Source organism: Bos taurus, chromosome 21, assembly GCF_002263795.3.
Source record: "Bos taurus isolate L1 Dominette 01449 registration number 42190680 breed Hereford chromosome 21, ARS-UCD2.0, whole genome shotgun sequence".
Lineage (NCBI taxonomy): Eukaryota > Metazoa > Chordata > Mammalia > Artiodactyla > Bovidae > Bos > Bos taurus.
The window spans coordinates 11,641,696-11,662,074 of NC_037348.1; the positions used below are offsets into that span (position 1 = coordinate 11,641,696).

General features: G+C 39.6%; 1 long non-coding RNA gene across 1 annotated transcript; it reads right to left on the reverse strand.

Annotated features, from left to right (window-relative positions):
• Window positions 1-2,428: 2,428 nt before the first annotated feature.
• Window positions 2,429-18,747, reverse strand: LOC107131592 (uncharacterized). The gene is made up of 3 exons (XR_001494530.3): window positions 17,601-18,747; window positions 16,116-16,264; window positions 2,429-13,099 (listed from the first exon to the last, which is right to left on the reverse strand). It is a non-coding gene; the product is annotated as an uncharacterized lncRNA (long non-coding RNA).
• Between the last annotated feature and the right edge of the window lie 1,632 nt (window positions 18,748-20,379).

Consider the following 20,379-nt stretch of genomic DNA (forward strand, 5'->3'; position numbering starts at 1 on the left):
ACTATAAATTTCAATAGATTAAAAAAATGTTGAAATTTTATAAACTATTTTCTCTAGCATCAATGAAATTCCATTAGAAGTCAGAAACAATGAAATAGATAAGAAAACGTAAAACATTTAAAATTTAAATGATAGGCAAATAACCCAGGGGTCAAATAAAATATCACAAGTGTAATTAGAAATTATTCTAACTGAATGCTAAGGACAAATATTCCATATCAAAATTGGTAGGATGTAACTAAAGCAGCTCTTAGGGGAAATTTGTGTCTTTAAATGCTTGAAAGTGAAAAGAGTAAATTAAAAAAAAAATCTGTAATATAAACTTCCACTTTAAGAAAATAGAGAAACAGTATAGTAAATTCTAAGACAGGAGAAGTGAAGCAATAAAAGACCAAAGCAGAATGAATAAAATGATCAAGCAGAACCAATGAAATAGGAAACAGAAGAACAGAATAGAGAGAAGCAATAAAGAAAATTACCAAAGTAAACAGCTCTTCAAAAAGAATAAAATTGTTAAACTGCTTGCTAGATTGATCAAATAAAAAGAGAGATGGTACAAATTATCAATATCAAGGAAAAAAAGAGAGACATCCTACAAATCCTATAGGAGTTAAAAGGATAATACTAGGATATTTTGAAAAAAAAAAAAAAAAGGCAATAAATTCAACAGCCTAAACAAAATTGACAATTTACTTGGAAAAAAGAAAACGACAACCTTCCAGATAGTAAGCAGAAAGGAACTGCAAAGTTTGCATAGTCAGTTCAGGATGCCACAGCAAAATGTCAGAGACGGGGTGGCTTAAGCAATAGAAATTGGTGTCTAACAAACAGTTCTGGAGGCTAAAAGTCCATAAACAAAGTATCAGCTGATTCGGTTTTTGATGAGAGTTCTCTTCCTGACTTGGAGAAGGAAATGGCAACCCACTCCAGTGTTCTTGCCTGGAGAATCCCTGGGACGGGGAGCCTGGTGGGCTGCCGTCTATGGGGTCGCACAGAGTCGGACACCACTGAAGCGACTTAGCAGCAGCAGCAGCTCTTCCTGACTGGCAGATGGCTGTCCTGATATGACATCACACAGCTTTTCCTGGGCCCCCTGCTGTTTGTCCTGAGGGTGCTGGTGCTATCAGAACAGGACCCCATGATTATGACCTCATTTAACCTTAATTACCCCCTAGATGCATCATCTTTACACAGAGACACAAAGAGGCTTAGGACTTAACATGTATTTTAAAGAACACAAAACTCTATACTTATTAAAACATTAAATATAAAATTTGAAAGTTTCTCATTCTTCCTACCCCCTCAAACAGTCAAAGAAAGGAACAAAAAAATCTCTTCAGACCCTGATGCCTTCAGTGGTAACTGCTTTCAAACATTTAAGGAAAAATTACTACCAATGTCACACAATATCTTTCATAACATAGGAAAGAGGAAAAATATCCCAACTTGGTTTATGAGGTCAGCATAACCTTGACACCAAAATATTAAGAAATAGAATAAAGCAATAGCTAAAATATATATTCTGTCTAAATATGATTTTTCCCAGAGAGGCAAGGTTGGTTCAATATTCAAAATTTAAATTCATAATATTAATAGCAAAAAGAGAAAAATCACATGACTACCTCAATCAATGCTAAAAAATCATTTTTAAAAATTCAGTAGTCATTCATAATTGGAGAAGGCAATGGCAACCCACTCCAGTGTTCTTGCCTGGAGAATCCCAGGGACCAGGGAGCCTGGTGGGCTACCGTCTATGGGGTCGCACAGAGTCGGACACGACTGAAGCGACTTAGCAGTCATTCATAATTAAGAAAATAAGAATGCTAGGAATATATAGCTCAGAAAACTAGGAGTATTCTTAACTTAATAAAGTGTTATCTACAAAAATTTTTTATGTATTTGTGATATACTCTTGTCTTTCATGTAAGTGTCCACTAGACCACAGCATTGGTGAGCCACACTTTTTCTTTTTCTTTTAATGAAAAACTGCAAGAAAGATGAAGAGGATTGCACTGAGCAAGGCACCGCAGTGTGGTCCTTAGATCCTTCCAACATTGTGTCGTCCTGAATTTTTCTTTTTTGTCAGCCAGAAAGAACCCACATCTTCCGCATCTCACCTTACCTCAGTCTTGCAGATTTCAGTCTTTTCTTCTCTGGATATTGCCTTCAATATGCTATTCCCAGAGAAAGAAATTAATTACTGCTCTAACTCTTCCAAACTTGCAAATCCTCCTCCTGCTCTGCAGCCATCCAAGGCTCTGAGAGTCACATTCTGACTTGTAATTATACCCATAAGTGGACCAGTTTTATTAACCTTGAAGCTTACACAATTTTGACAGTCCTCTTTAACAAAAATATTAATAATACACAACATCAGATACAAAGTGCAATATTTATTGAAAATGAAACCAGTACAACAAATTACAAATTTAAAAAAAAGATTAATAATTGCCACAAATATCACTAAATCCAGATTTTTACCACGATAAATTTCAAGTTAACAGTTTGGCATCTCTGTAATACCTTTTTCTTACATTTTTCTACATATACTTTGAGTACTTCTTCATGTAACTAACTTCATAATATTTCACTCTATAGAAAAATTCAAAAGATAGATTTTCTTTTCAACATGGTAATAATTAAGCTCTACCATTTAAACTACTGAACATTTGGGAAAATATTTAAAAAATTACAACTGTCATTAATGACAATTTCATGTAAAATATAGAATTATTGTCAAACATAGGAAAATCTTTCCCAAGTCTTTTTATATAGGAGCTATAAGATTTCAGGGCATTTCAGTTTTTCTGAGGGGTGTAATAGTCTTTGACACCACTCATTAGCCAGTTTGCCTACTTCTGTGTAAGTAACATCAGTATTTTTAGCTCTTTCAACACAAATTGTTTATGTCAAATCACCTAATACTGATTTTCCCCCCAATGTATTGATGCTATTCACTATGTTTGATTATTTGTAGAAGTGTACTTGTAAGAGTGTACTTGAATGCATTCCTACCCCAGAATTGCTAATAATAAATTGACTCTGCACAGAAATAATAGTGAATCATGTAAATGTATCATCATAAACTCAGACTAAACAGACTCCCAATTCATCCTCTAAGGTAGGTCCCCGAAATGACTGGTATCAATGCAGTGTTCTACCCAGCATAAGGGAAAAGGTGAAATAAACAAAGTCAAAAAGGAAAGAGACAGAAATCTTAACCCATTACATTTAAAATATCTTCTGCACAAAATCAGATGACCATGGCATGCGGTGCTGCGCCCTCTCCTTGGGCCTTCAAAGTCTTGAGCAAGTGAGAGGTCCTGAGGCCTAAGCTCCCTCAGTTTCCATGAGAATCAGCCTCTGATTTTGCCTGTAACTATGTTTTCATCTCCGCTGCCATCTATAGATCTACTGAAAGGATATAACATATCTATATTTCCATTCACATTTCTGTTTCATAAATCCTCTTATAGCTAACACAGTGCTCTATGCTTAAAATAGTTTCTTACTTATGGTGAGAGCAAGATATGAGCTTTTAGAATTAGTTGAATTGGACTGAATTTAATTGACAGTGTAAAAAATTTAATTGGGTTGGTTTTTATCCTTTTTATGCCTTATGGCAAATGAGAAGAATGCAGGCTCTAAAATTGCTTACTCGATTTTTTTCTTTTTTTTTTTTTTAATTTAGGGAAAGTTATTTCACCTTCCTTAGATTCTGTTTTCCAACCTGTAAAACAGGGAAAATAATATTATGCCTGAGACTGTTAATTGTCTCCCTCTATTCATTTTTGTCTTCTTCTGTAATCAGAGGAGACTTGACTTTGTTGGATGCAGTGCTGCCTAGAATAAAAGCTATGGTTCCTAGACTCTCATGCACTTAACATCAGATGAATGAGATGTAAACGCCATTAAACTCCTTGCCAGAGACTTTCTGAAGAGATCTGACAGACGTCTCTGCCTTCCTTCATCTTTTCTTCGTCCCGGCACCCAGAACACACATGAGATGCTAGACCTCCGTCTTGGACCGTGAAGGAGAATCGACCACACCTTCGAGCAACTAGAAACACAGGTGGAAAGGCTACTCACCTGGTGGGATTTTGAGAAGCAGAGTCACAGCGGCAGTTGAGCTGCTCTCCTTTACGTATGTTTCTTGCAAGGAAATACTGTCCCCTGTTATTTCTAATAATTATTTCTAAATAATACTGTCGCTATTATTTTGTGCTTCTGTTACTTTTACTGAATTGAATACTAATGACTGCCCTTGCAGGGTTTGTGAAGACTGAATAAGAAAGGTGGCTTATACAGTGTCTTGCATAGACTTGGTGGCTAATCTTAGTAGTTGCTCAGCACTTTTTTTTTAATCTGGATAATTTTGGCTTGTCCGATAAAGTGGCCCTGAAAAGTATTATGTTCCTGATGCTGGCTAGTAAATATCTTCATTTCTTAATTTTCTAAAAATAAGCCTGCTTAATTACATCTGTGAATTAAATTCACTTAGCCTGATCTCTTTTATGAACTGTTAATGGGGGAACCTTCCAGGATGGGATTAAATTTTTGCTACTGTGTAGGTTTCCCAGAATGATCTGGTATGTAATTTTTCCTAGCATATAATTTTCATCTTATTTTCTATTTTTTCATCTTGCTGCTGTCAGCTATAACTTAGATAACATCTTTAAATAGATACCTGGAAGTTTAAAAAAGCAGTGTAATTTTTTTTTCTTTTTAATTTATAGCACAAGCATCTGTGTAGACAGTATACAAAATGACCAAATTTTGTCATTTTAATAAAAGTCCATGAATTTGGGTTGGAAGGGGCCTATGCCAGAATCCCCAAGAACCTGAAATATACGGGGAGAAAATGGCATTATTCTATCTTCCCAAGATAGGCATCTAATTCATATTATTATCATTTGTGAATGGAGGAAATTGTATACATGTTCAGTTCAACCTCCCCAAATTCTCATTTATCAAGCAGGTTTTCTTCAGTTACCATCAGTGGATTATTTCTCTCCTTTTGGACACGTCGTTTGGCTTCATTATCCTGCCAAGTTCTTTGGATCATGACTTATAGCTCTTTTCCACTAAAGATGCAAAATGCAAATAGAGTGTTAGACAGACGAGTAATTTTTCCAGGAGGAGGGCGATGCAGCGGGAGTGGCTCTCCCAGCCTTCCAGGACTTGGCTCTTTCTTCAATTACAGCCCCAACAACTCTCCTCCTTCAGAGCCCCAAGAGGTGACTTGTTAGAGAACGCGCAACACACCATCGGCTCAGGAAGGGCCCCCAAATTAATCTCGCCTGGTACATTAGGAAACACTTCGCTGACATTTGCTGTCCTTGTCAGCCCTAATAAAGAGATTTTTACCTGTATTTGCCTATTCAACACTTCAGCCCCTCAGCCAATTTTGGAAATTATTTCTGATTTATGGCTTTCTCTTAGGCGGGTGTCACCCTGCCTGTCAATTATGCCTCAAAGCAAATGCTAAGTGAATGCGGGCTGGAAAATTAATAAGGGAAACCTTTACTCAAAAACCTAGAAAGAGGCTTGTAAAGAGGATCATTCAGCCTGGCAGTAACTCACTGACTGCCTGTGATATTTATAAGCCAGATAGAGATATGTGGAGAATTTAGTCACACACAGAAGGGAGAAGTATTTTTTTCTCCCTCCATATTTGGAGTTTGGCCATTCTGGAGATTGCAAAAACCATGATGATGGAAGTTCAGTGGCTCAGTCTCTTCAGATAGAGCCTGGGTTATGCCAGGCTTTGAAGAATGAAAACAGTTTTTCTTAATTTTGTTAGTTCAGACGGTTCATTTTAGTGTGTGTGCATGCTCCGTCACTCAGACGTGTCTGACACTTTTGCGACCCCATGGACTGTAGCCCACCAGACTCCTCTATCCATGGTATTTTCCAAGCAAGAATATTAGAGTGGGTTGCCATTTTCTACTCCAGAGGATCTTCTTGACTCAGGGATCGAACCTGAGTCTCCTGCGTTGGATTCTTTACCACTGAGCCATCTGGGAAGCCCATATATAAGATATATGGAGTAATGCAAAATGGAAAATTGTGTGTGTGTGCTAAGTTGCTTCAGTCATGTCTGACTCGTGTCCTATGAACTGTAGTCCCCCAGGCTCCTCTGTCCATGGGATTCTCCAGGCAAGAATCCTGGAGTGGGTTGCCGTGCCCTTCTCCAGGGAATCTTCCCAATCCACGGGTTGAACCCGTGTCTCTTGTCTCCTGCATTGGCAGGCAGGTTCTTTAGTACTAGCGCCACCTGGGAAGCCCGAGTACTCAGCCATAAAAAAGAATGAAAATGAAATAATGTCATGTGCGGCAACGTGGATGGACCTAAAGATGATCATACTAAATAAATTAAGGCAGGCAGAAAAGACTACTATATGATACCACTTATATGTGGACTCTAAAAAGGAGTACAAATGAACTTATTTACAAACCACTTACAAACCTAAATACAGACTGTTCGTTTCAGCACAAATCCACAGACACCACCTTGTTCTGTTCTTTTTTTTTTTTTTAATTGAAGTATGGTTGATTTGCAATATTGTGTTAGTTTGAGGTGCACAGCAAAGTGATTTGACTGTGCATATATCAGCTTCCTAGGTGGTTCGTGGCTCAGTGGTAAGGAACCTGCCTCCCAATGCAGGAGGTTCAGGAGACTTGAGTTTGATCCCTGGGTCAAGAAGATCCTCTGGAGGAGGAAATGGCAACCCACTCGTGTATTCTACCTGGGAAAATCCCATGGACAGAGGAGCCTGATGAGCTGCAGTCCATGGGGTCACAGAGATTCGAACACAGCTGAGCAACTGAGTTTGCATGCCTGCCTGCATATGTATATATCTATATAATTTTTTTGTTCATTTCCATTACAGTTTATTACAAGATATTGAATATGGTTTCCTATGCTTCACACTAGATCCTGTTGTTTATCTATCTTGTATATGGCAGTTTGCATCTGTTAATCCCATACTTCCAATTTATCCCTCCCCCTGCTTCTCTGTCGGGGAAGGCAATGGCACCCCACTCCAGTATTCTTGCCTGGAAAATCCCATGGATGGAGGAGCCTGGAAGGCTGCAGTCCATGGGGTCGCTAAGAGTCGGATACGACTGAGTGACTTTCATTTTTCACTTTCATGCGTTGGAGAGGGAAATGGCAACCCACTCCAGTGTTCTTGCCTGGAGAATCCCAGGGACGGGGGAGCCTGGTGGGCTGCCGTCTATGGGGTCGCACAGAATCGGACACGACTGAAGTGACTCAGCAGCTGCTTCTCTTTTGGTACCCATAAGTCTGCTTTCTATGTCCATGAGTCTGTTTCTGTTTTGTAAATAAGTTCATTTGTAAGATATTTTTAAGATTCCACATGTAAGTGACACCATATTGTACTTGTCTTTCTCTGTCTGACTTACTTCACTTGGTATGATCATCTTTTGGTCCATCCAATGTGCACCTGGGGAACACAATTTTCCAGTTTTCTGGCATTGGGAGGCTTTGATCCTCAACAGCTATGTGGACGTTAGATTCCAAAGAAAACACAAAGAGTAAAGATAAAACTCCAGATTTATTAATATGTATTGTTTTAGATTAGACACCTGCTTTTAATTGTCAAATTAAATAACATAACTAAAGTTTCAGAATATTGTGCCTTGTTTTGAGTTTTGGCCAATATCAGTCAAATTGATCATTAAATTTACAATTGTGTGTGTGTTAGTTACTCAGTTGTGTCCAACTCTTTGCAACCCCATGGTCTGTCCATGGAATTCTCTGGGCAAGAGTACTGGAGTGGATTGCCTTTCCCTTCTCTAGGGGATCTTCCCAATCCACAGATCAAACCCAGGTCTCTTGCATTGCAGGCAGATTCTTTACCATCTGAGTGATTAAGGAAGCTAAATTTACAATTAAATTGATAATTTCTCTGTTCCCTCAAAAGCTTTGAAAGTAGTAGTATTTTTAGTTTTATTTGAGAAGAAACTGGAAATCATAAAAGTTCAGTCCTTATCCCAATTCTAATACTCTTCTTGTGACTGAGCCTGGATTTGAACCTGTCTTTCTGACTTTTAAGTTCCTCTGTATACACACGTGCATACTCATGCACACATACGCACTGGAAGCAAGAACATGAGTGTTTAGAACTTAATGATCTTATGTCTTCCTACAAATTAGTAGTAAGGGAAGATCAAAGGAAATGGAAAAAGGAAAATATCAGATATTAATAGCAAATTAGAAAGAGGTTAGAGAGAAGAGGAATCTAGGGAAAAACTTTCTACTGAGTTATGTTTGTGAAGTGTATCACTCTGGGACAAGGTTTTCTCAGCATGCACGTTTTAAACCATTTTTACATGCCCCATGTTGCTTGTCAGCAGGGATTTGAAAGGGATAAATGTAACCCCTTGAGGTTTCACAGCTTTGCACTTTGAAGAAATGAGCAATCCTTTGCCAGTTATCAAAAAACCAACATTTCTCAGAGAGATGGATGTAGCAACTTTTGGAATTACACAAGTGGAGGTAGCAAATGCTGGGCTCCAAAACCACTGCAGATGGTGACTGCAGCCACAAAATTAAAAGACGTCTGATCCTTGGAAAGAAAACTATGACAAACCTAGACAGAATATTAAAATCAGAGACATTGCTTTTCCCACAAAGGTCCATATAAACAAAGCTATGGTTTTTCCAGTAGTCATGTACAGATGTGAGACTTGGACCGTAAAGAAAGCTGAGCATGGAAGAACTGATGCTTTTGAATTGTGGTGCTGAGAAGACTCTTGAGAGTCCTTTGGACAGTAAGGAGATCAAACCAATCAATGCTAAAGGAAATCAACCCTGAATATTCATTGGAAGGACTGATTATGAAGTTGAAGCTCTAGTACTTTGGACACCTAATGTGAAGAGCCAACACATTGGAAAAGACCCTGAGGTTGTAAAGATTGAAGGCAGGAGGAGAAGGGGGTGAGAGAGGGTGAGATGGTTGGATGGCATCACCGAGTTGATGGACATGAGTTTGAGGAATCTCTGGGAGTTGGTGAGGGACAGGGAAGCCTGGTGTGCTGTAGTCCATGGTGTCACAAAGAGTCGGACACGACTAAACTGAACTAAAGATACTGAAAGATTGACCCATGGGGTGTCGTAAGTTTTGCCTGTGCTCTACTTGCAGTTCAGTTTTCTTTGCCCAGAGCTGTTTTCCTTAGTATTCTGGATCCTCCCTCCTTCTAAAGTAAGCACTGGCTTTCTAAATTGACCTTTGGAGAAGCACTATTGCATGGGTGAATCCTCAGGACCTGCAGCCCGAGCTCCATGCTGGCCATTGTACCTTTAGGAGCTCTGCTTTCAAATTCCGGAGATGACAAACTCCACTTGCTCCCTTGAACACCGATGCGTTGGCTACTGATGGGTTTTTCTAAAGGAGACAGTTGGCATAGTGGTTGAGCCCACTGCCTCTGCTCAGTACTGTGTTCTATTCCATCAGCTCTCCTGCCTGAAGAAATAGATCCTGACCACAGTCAGTTCAGTTCAGTTCAGTCACTCAGTCGTGTCTGATTCTTTTCGACCCCATGAATCGCAGCACGCCAGGCCTCCCTGTCCATCACCAACTCCCGGAGTTCACCCAGACTCACGTCCATCGAGTCAGTGATGCCATCCAGCCATCTCATCCTCTGTCATCCCCTTCTCCTCCTGCCCCCAATCCCTCCCAACATCAGACTATTTTCCAATGAGTCAACTCTTAGCATGAGGTGGCCAAAGTATCGGAGTTTCAGCTTTAGCATCAGTCCTTCCAAAGAAATCCCAGGGCTGATCTCCTTCAGAATGGACTGGTTGGATCTCCTTGCAGTCCAAGGGACTCTCAAGAGTCTTCTCCAACACCACAGTTCAAAAGCATCAATTCTTCGGCGCTCAGCTTTCTTCACAGTCCAACTCTCACATCCATACATGACTACTGGAAAAACCATAGTCTTGACTAGACAGACCTTTGTTGGCAAAGTAATGTCTCTGCTTTTCAATATGCTATCTAGGTTGGTCATAACTTTCCTTCCAAGGAGTAAGCGTCTTTTAATTTCATGGCTGCAGTCACCATCTGCAGTGATTCTGACCACAGTAGGTGTGAACAATTCTTCCTCTGAGAAAAGACAACCCAAGATTCCTGGCTTGTTGCAGCTACAATGCTGCTTCTTAGCTTAACAAAGGGAAAAGGAATGCTTCTTTGAAAATATTCAATTACAAATTAAGAATTATAACTTCTTGACATTGATAAACAGTCAATAAATATGGATTGAGATAGGAAAATAAAACAATTTCAAATTCATAGGCAATATTATCTAAACTTTTCTTATTGAGACCCCCATCAGAAAAAGAAGAATTTAAAGATTATCCACAGTATGTTGTTGGTGTTCAGCTGCTCAGTCATGTCATACTCAATTCTTTGTGACCCTATAAACTGCAGCATGCCAGGCTTCCCTGTCCTTTACTGTCTCCCAGAGTTTGCTGAAATCCATTTCCATTGAGTCAGTAATGCCATCCAACAATCTCATCCTCTGTCACCTGCTTCTTCTCCTGCCCTCAGTCTTTCACAGCATCAGGGTCTTTTCCAATAAGTGGGCTCTTGGCATTAGGTGGCCAAAGTACCAGAGCACTGGCTTCAGCATCAGTCCTTCCAGTGAATATTTAGGGTTGATTTCCTTAAGGATTTTCTGGTTTGATCTCCTTCCTGTCCAAGGGACTCTCAAGAGTCTTCTGTAGCACCACAGCTCAAAAGCATCAATTCTTCAGTGCTCAGCCTTCTTTATGGTCCAACATTTACATCTGTACATGACTACTGGAAAAACCATAGCTTGGATTATAGGGACCTTTGTCGGAAAAGTGATATCTCTGCTTTTTAATACACTGTCTAGGTTTGGCATAGCTTTTCTTCCAAGGAGCAAGTGTCTTTTAATTTTGTGGCTGCAGTCACCATCCACAGTGATTTTGGAGGCCAGGAAAATAAAATCTGTCACTTTTCCCACTTTTTATTTGTAAATTATACATGTGTGAGGGCTTCCCTGGTGACTCAGATGGTAAAGAATCTGCCTGCAATCCAGGAGATCCAGGTTCAATGTCTGGGTTGGGAAGATCCCTTGGAGAAGGGAATGGCAACCCACTCCTGGAGAATTCCATTGACAGAGGAGCCTGGTGGGCTACTGTCCACGGGGTCACAAAGAGTATTATAAAACCTACCTAAATATGCAGATTTTAAAGGGATGAACAAAAACTAAGTAGAAAAAGAATTTTATCCAGCAAAAGATCATCTTGCATAGTTGTGCATACTCACAGATGCACCAGCCATGCTCCAGAGAGCTCTATCCTCAAGAAAGTTCAAGATACATTTCCTCTGCTGCTCCTTGCAGTCACTATTCAAACTTATATCACACTGAACTTTCTGATCTGGTCATCACTCCAACTTACCTGTGGTGTGAGATTACAGAGGCCTTCAGAGAAATTGATGAGTTCTGTGCATGCAGACTTTTAACAGAATAAAACGAAGCAAAATGCGTGGTTGTTTCTGTTTCACACATAGGGGACCCTAAACAAAGCATGGCTAAAAGAGAGAGAGAGTTCTCATGATCTGTAAGAGCAGAGTCCCTTGGACTGCAAGGAGATCCAACCAGTCCATCCTAAAGGAAATGAGTCCTGAATATTCATTGGAAGGACTGATGCTGAAGCAGAAACTCCAATACTTTGGCCACCTGATGCAAACGGTTGACTCATTGGAAAAGATCTTGATGCTGGGAAAGATTGAAGGCAACAGGAGAAGACGGTGGCAGACGATGAGGAGGCTGGACGGCATCAATGAACATACATCTGAGCAAACTTGGGGAGATAGTGAAGGACAGAGAGGTCTGGAGTGCTATAGTCCATGGGGTCACAGGGTCAGACAAGTCTTGGCAACTGAACAATAAGATCAGTATTAGAAAGAATGCAAGAAATCAGGAGAGGGACATAAAACATGGCTGCCTGGCCCTGAGTAAGCAAGGCAGGTTCCACTGGCGTGTGTGTTCACTAAAACCTTTGTACACATGCCAAAATTCAGGCTGCCCATAATGTTCATGGATTGTGTCATCTAATGCTATCAACAAATTGTTTAGCTAACTTAGTGTAAGAATTTTATCACAACTGTATATTTCCTACTTATATATCAGAAATAAAAACCCGATATTCAACCCCTACAATCTTTTGAACAGAGAAATTGGATTTTTAAATACGTGTTTGTAAATAACTGGGATTATCATTACCTTGTAAATTCAATGTGGGGGGAGCAGCCTGCTGGGTTCATTTTTGATTAGTTTTGGCAACTGGTTAGAATTTCCCTATTTTTCCCCCTCCCAGAAAAGAACTATGAACAAAGATCTGCAAGCTTCCCAATCTATCATTCCAGTTCAGAAAATGTCATTTTTCTCCTTGACCAAAATGCCTCCCAGCTGTCTACTCCTGCCCTCAGCCCAAACAAATCTCAAATAGTTTTGCTCAGTGATAGGAAGACATCCTTTGTCTGACACTCCAGAATTGGTGTTAGGCTAAATGCTCAGGATAGCATGAAATAGCCAGTGAAAAATGAAAATATCCCAGTGACAACACAAGAGAATATTCTATTATCTGAGGTACCAATTGCAAAAGGATAAAATACCAGACACAAAGAATATGTGCTTTGTTGGGCCGTATGTCTTTGTAATTGCCCTCGATGGTATAATCATGAAGGCAGGATTTCATCTCCCCCTAAATACTGTGCATACAATAATGGCTTTCAAAATTTCACAGCACGTGCCTATGATGGTCAAAGACCAGGAAGTTACTATTGATCATTCAAGAGAGCTGGAGTTTTGTAAGAGTGACTTGAAGGATTTTGAGTCTGAACATGACTCAGATGAAGCCACAAAACCAACTGTGGTTTTCCTCTGTCTTCAAGATCACCACTGTCCCACAAGGCTGTGACACTGGATCAGCATATTTGTGGATGCTTCTGTTCTTCCAGGTCTCATGAAGTTAATAAATGCATTTGTTTCTCTCTCCTCAGAGCTATGGGTTCCCCTGGTAGTTCAGTGGTGAAGAGTCTGCCTGCAATGCAGAGACACCGGCTCAATCCCTGAATTGGGATGATCCCCTAGAGAAGGAAATGGCTACCCATTTCTGTATTCTTGCCTTGGAAATCCCATGGACAGAGGAGCCTGGTGGGCTAGAGTCCATGAGGTGGCCAAAAATCACACACAGCTTAGAGACTAAACAGTACCAACAACCTCAGAGACACACACCTTAAAAACAGATGGCTAACAAACACATGAAAAGATGCTCAACATCACTCATTATCAGAGAAATGCAAATCAAAACCACTATGAGGTACCATTTCACACCAGTCAGAATGGCTGCGATCCAAAAGTCTACAAGCAATAAATGCTGGAGAGGGTGTGGAGAAAAGGGAACCCTCTTACACTGTTGGTGGGAATGCAAACTAGTACAGCCACTATGGAGAACAGTGTGGAGATTCCTTAAAAAACTGGAAATAGAACTGCCTTATGATCCAGCAATCCCACTGCTGGGCATACACACTGAGGAAACCAGAACTGAAAGAGACATGTGTACCCCAATGTTCATTGCAGCACTGTTTATAATAGCCAGGACATGGAAGCAACCTAGATGTCCATCAGCAGATGAATGGATAAGACAGCTGCGGTACATATGCACAATGGAGTATTACTCAGCCATTAAAAAGAATACATTTGAATCAGTTCTAATGAGGTGGATGAAACTGGAGCCTATTATACAGAGTGAAGTAAGCCAGAAAGAAAAACACCAATACAGTATCAGATCAGATCAGTCGCTCAGTCGTGTCCGACTCTTTGCAACCCCATGAATTGCAGCACGCCAGGCCTCCCTGTCCATCACCAACTCCTGGAGTTCACTCAGACTCACGTCCATCGAGTCAGTGCGCATATATATGGAATTTAGAAAGATGGTAACAATAACCCTGTATACGAGACAGCAAAAGAGACACTGATGCATAGAACAGTCTTTTGGACTCTGTGGGAGAGGGAGAGGGTGGGATGATTTGGGAGAATGGCATTGAAATATGTATAATACCATATATGAAACGAGTTGCCAGTCCAGGTTTGATGCACGATACTGGATGCTTGGGGCTGGTGCACTGGGAAGAGGGTATGGGGAGGGAGGATGGAGGAGGGTTCAGAATGGGGAACACATGTATACCTGTGGCAGATTCATTTTGATATATGGCAAAACCAATACAATATTGTAAAGTTAAATAAAATAAAATTTTTAAAAAATCTTATAAAAAAAATCAGGTGGAAAAAACCCAATCAATGTGAGCAAATTAAGCCATTCCAGAACTATCTTTCACCTAAGAACCAAAAGAAATCCATAAGATAAAGAGTTGTGTCACCAAGTAAGCTTAGAATTTAGCCAGGATGACCAATTATAAACTTGAAACACTGAAAATCAGAGTAACTGAAATGTGTATATTATCGACAGATTTCCGTATGAAAGTACAGAATAACCTAATAACATATGTATGTTACATTATCATTGTCGAATTGTGTGATATATTAGCCTTGTAAAGGCTCAACAAAAACTTATACTTTTATATTTGCATAGCATATTATCATTGTAAAGTGGATAAAAATAGAAAACTGTAAGGAAGATAATAAATCATCCTTCATTCTAGTACTTGGTGATAACTTCCATTGATGACTTTTATTGTACAGACTATAAAACTTAGTTTCCTAGATTTTACATTCACAATCACAATATAGGCCCTTAGCCACTGCTGCTGCTAAGTCGTGTCAGTCGTGTCTGACTCTGTTGTGACCCTATAGACGGCAGCCCACCAGGCTCCCCCGTCCCTGGGATTCTCCAGGCAAGAACACTGGAGTGGGTTGCCATTTCCTTCTCCAATGCATGAAAGTGAAAAGTGAAAGTGAAGTCGCTCAGTTGTGTCCGACTCTTCAGGACCCCATGGACTGCAGCCTACCAGGCTCCTCCGTCCATGGGATTTTCCAAGCAAGAGTACTGGAGTGTGGTGCCATTGCCTTCTCCCAGGCCCTTAAACATACTTTAATTGCTGCATAAAACAGTATTACATTGGTATTACATAATTTATTTACTCAACCTTTTCTATTCTAATATACTTATTCATTAATTGATTTAATATTCTATAAGGAAAATTTTTAAAAATAACATGTTTATATATTAGATTATTCATTAGGATAGACACCTAAGGATGTTATTACTTGGCCAAAAGCTATGGAGATTTTTAAGTCTCTTGATTATTAATACGAAATTGTTTTCAACAATAAAGTAATTTTAGTTATAATAATGATTATTTCAGGGGGAGAAATTGTATGTAAAATATAAAAATATTTGACTCAGTACCCCTAGTCTTTAGAGTTTTGACTGATGAAGACAGGGAAAATGGGAGGATAAAAGTAGTCAGGAGGGAAGCTGGAAGTATTTTAATTTCTTAAGCATTTATATGTGTCAGCTTTCCCTACAGTGAATGGTTCTGTTCCTCAGATTCATATTTGCCTACCCATTAAAATAACCAATCAAGTAGCGTAGTCAAAATGATTTGTCCTCTTGTTACCTCATCACTCATAAATAAATCATCCAATAAGTATTTTCATTTTTTAGTGAAAATATTTTAGGCCAATTCCAGTCAATAAATCAGTGGTTCTTCACTTTTTTATGATTGAGAATATGGAAATATATGAAAGCTATTGATTCTTCTAGAAAATGTACACACACACACACACACACACACAGAATTTTGCATCCATTGGCAGGGCTCCACAGATCTCATGATCTTTCTGCAGTCCCCTCTATGTAGTCTTTTGATTAAAAAGCCTAAGACAATAGCTCTTTGAAACATTTGAAAGAGAATAAAGAGACAGTATTTTAATGCCATAACCAAATGTCTTATTCTTTAACATTCACAGAATCATCAAATTCTATTACTGGAAAAAATTATAATGATATTTGGTTAAGTAATCTACACATTTAGGGGGACACAAGTTCCCTTTAGAACATAATGAAAGCAATAGGAAAAAAAAAAAAAAGGCACCTTTTTCCCCAGGGAGAAGTATTCACAGTCACAGTCAGCCACAGCGATGACATAGCACTGCTGGGTTCAAGTCGTGGGTTCAAACTTCTGAATTCTCCCCTTAGTGTCCAAAGAGTCACATTGACAGTCATTGAGTTCCACTCCACCATCTGCTCAGTTGTACAGATGAAAAAAACAGGCTAGAGTAGGTAAGAGATTTGTTCCCACTCACAAAAGGAGTGGATAGCAATGCTGGCACTTGTCTACATTTTATGATCTCTCAATTGATACAATTTTGGACCCATTTTACAGATCGGAAAATTGAAATTCAAAGAAGGAAAATTACTTACCATCATCCTATTTCACATGACAAACAGCAGAAAAGAAAGTGACTACATTTTCAGGCTGTTGAGTTATACCTGAGCTTATGGCCCTTTTCTTCCAAGAAGAAAATAAATTTGTTTTCAAGAGAATTACATCTTAGGAATAGGTCAGTTAACTGAAGGTGGTCAAGTTAGTTATTTTGCTCAAATAAAGCATTTTCACTGAAATACTTTGTAATGAACTATAGAAACTCCATGTTTAAAAGCTGCACAGGTGTATTTGCATACCTGGGTAACTACCAGTGCAGGTGTTAGCTTCTCCCTGTGCTTATCCAATTTGCATCAGCAAATACGAACTGACTTCTCACCGAGAGCTTGCCCTTTTGCCCTTTCAAGGCTGACCCTTCCAGTTCTGAAGTTGACAGTAATTATCTGGTTTAACTTTTGAATATGGAATGTCTACAACCAAAGTTCTTCAAATAAATTAAATACTTCTTCCCTCAGGCCCACTAATTTACACCACGTATGGAAAGAAGATATAAAAATGCCCTGGTTTTGATAAGGTCTTTTATAGAGCCTAGTTTCCAATTTGGGAGCACAGAAGTGAGATGCCACAAATTGTCAGGAAGCCCACCTTCTTGAAACCAACATATCAATAAATATGTAGACAACCAGGTCCACTGGGCATCACTGCCCATCACCCACTAGTCGTTTAATCATATCACCACTCTCAGAATCATCAGAGGCAATTTAATCAAATGGTGCCTAGCCACTGGGTAATTGTTTTCTAGGCCTGTTAGAAAAATAAAGGTTGGCATTTATTAAATGCATATCCTCTTGCCTGTTGATTGCTCTGCTAATTTCTTGTTTGTAATCCTTTGTTCTAGCTTTCAAGAGAAAGCTGAATTCCAGCCTAGTGAATCAGTACCCAGAGGGACAAATTAAAATAGAGAGCTATGTCGGGGGCCTCCAGGGTTGAGACCCCAGAAAACTCAGGTCATAAAGCAGAGGGGTCATCCACAAGTGAGCCAGAATTCGTTTTCCTTTGCACATTTTCTGCTTTTCTGCTGGATACATTTAAGAGCTCTATTTGCTTTATATGGCCATTTTCTGTCACTCATACAATGAAAATCAGGACAGTCCACACACAGAAGATAACTTTTGTGTCCATTTCAAAACTGACCTGAAACAGTGGAGATGTACTTCTCAGGACTGCACCCGTAGTCAGCTGCTAGAGGAAAAAAATAAAGAAAGTGTTGGTTTTTAAAATATTTATTTATTTCTTTGCACTGGGCCTTAATTGCAGCATGGGGATCAGTTCACTGGCCAGGGACCCAGCCTACACCCCACGTATTGTGAATGCAGAGTCTGAGTGACTGGACCTCCGGGGAAGTCCCAAGAACAGGTTTGCATGTGTGCCAAGTCTCTTCAGTCGTGTCTGACTCTTTGCGACCCCATGGACTGTAGCCCACCAGGCTCCTCTGTCCATGGCATTATTCAGGCAAGAGTACTGGTGTGGGCTGCCATTCCCTCCTCTAGGATCTTCCATACCCAGGGATCCAAGCTGCATCGCGGTGAGTTCTTAACCACTAGTGTCACCTGGGAAGCCCCAAGAAAAGGTTTAAACACAAGGATTTTGATTCAGTTTAAAAATCATTTCATCTTATTATGGATTAACTAAAATGGCCACAAGTATTTTTCAGCAGCTACATGCTTCTTTCTACAGAGATCATTGACATACACCATCCAATCCTACCATTGTTAATTAAGTGGGCAGATCATCAGACCACTGATTACAAGAAACACCACTGTAGCTATCATATGTTGTTTGACCAAATGGTGTGGTCTTTGGTAAAATTTTTGTTTAGAAGGGAGAGAAAGGAAAGAATCTTTTTCCACACGGATGGTCTCACCAGTGTATCAGACTTCTAGTTATCTGAACTCAGAGAGACACGGGATGGGCAAAATTAGATGGTCAGATCATGGAAGGGTTGAGTTCCTACTAAGTGATGATCCTGAATGAATTTTTTCCTCACTGAGCTTAAGCTCAAAGACCCTGATGCTGGGAAAGATTGAGGGCAGGAGGAGAAGGGGAAGACAGAGGATGAGATGGTTGGATGGCATCACCGACTCAATGGACATGAGTCTGAGAAAACTCCGGGAGTTGGTGATGGACAGGGAGGCCTGGCGTGCTGCAGTCCATGGGGTCTCAAAGAGTCAGACACGACTGAGCGACTGAACTGACTGAACTGAGCTTAAGCTAACTCATTTGCAAAATGGAAACAGTGATATTTCCCTCATGATCCATTTCAAGGTTTCAGTGAGGAAACACATGGAGCATTTAGGGTAGTGTTCTACACGTAGTAGAGGCTCAGTGAATGATAACTATTATCAGTAATAGAGTGTGAATGATACTATGAGATTTTTTCCATTTGTATGTAAACTTATGACATCTATAGCTGGAGCTTGGCAGAAGTGAGACAGCGGACTTAAGTTCCGAGAGAGAATCTAAGGTCTTCCAGATGATCTGAGAGCCGCCAGGGCTCTGTATCCCCATCAACCTCCACCTGGTACTGCAAGTGAGCAGGCTGGTATAGAACCCCAGGAAATCTCTATGATTAAGTTCAAATAAAGCAGTCCTGGGAACCTTTTTACTTCAAGCTAGTTCTAACATGAACCTTTCGTGAGGGACAATTCCAGTTTTCATAGTGGAATTTCATGGCTGACAGAACTAATTTGGAACATCGAGCAGAAGATTTCATTGAATTTCTCTGTGGTGAAAAGAAATCTCATCATTTAGTTAGGTAATTTATTTAGTTTCTGGAAAAAAAAAACAAAACAGTGATTTCTTTTTCAATTAAAAAAATGAAATACAAGTTTTAGACAGAAAATTTTCCAAGTAGCAGAATAATAGCAGAGGTAATTCAAGCCAGAGTTCAAGCACAATGATTTATTTGAGCTGAGGAACTTTCCATATAATCATGCTTAATATACATTTTCTAGTTGTTGAGATACTACTATATGAACATGTATGTATTTCCAAATTCAAATAAAAGAACTATAAAATATGATTCAAGTCATATGCTTATTCTCCTTTCTTTAAAGAAGGACATGCAGAAAATAAATTGGGGTATGGATTCATAAAAGACTGTATAAATGTATTTTAAAAAATTAATAGCCAGGTGACACCTGAAATGAGGTCTTTGTAATACCCCTCAAAAGATCTGGTCTCACCAGCCCTGAGGCTAGAAATGTTGGACAATCCAGCTGGTTGTAGTAAGATTTCAGAGCTGGTAGACACAATTACCTGGATTTCTCCACCCAGCTGGTGAGTTTGCTGGTCTAGGCACTGTGGCCTATAATGTACATGATGCATATGGAAGAGAGAATAGAAATGATGATCTAATTCAACAACAAACAGTGAAAACTTGGCCTGCTCCATCACCCACTTTTAATTTATTAATTCACTGTGTAAAGCTTGTCAAAAAGTCAAGTCTGATCCCAGTTCAGAGCTATAGAGACCACTTCTATGCTGATGAGTGTTTGTACCACCATCATGCTTATTGTCATCAATATCATCATCATTTTTATCAACTGTCCACTGTGTAGCAGGAACTGCACTGACTTTTACATACATTATACCATCTGAGTCTCCAAGTAACGTTGGGAATTTCGTATCCCCATTACAGCTACGAAGACAGTGACATTCAGAAAGAGCCTTTTTGTACTTGACAGTCTGGATATAAGATAGAAATACCATTGTCTGTTTCATGAAAATTTACTTTGCTTCATTTTGCCACTTCTTTCATCAACATGCCTTCCACATATCAGCACAGCATGGCAGGTAGATAAAGGACTTATCTATAATCTACTGACCTGGGTTTCATTCCCAGCTCTTATTCCTACCTACTGAGCAATTGGCTTTGGGCATGTAGCTGCTAGCCTGACTGTGCTATTTTCCA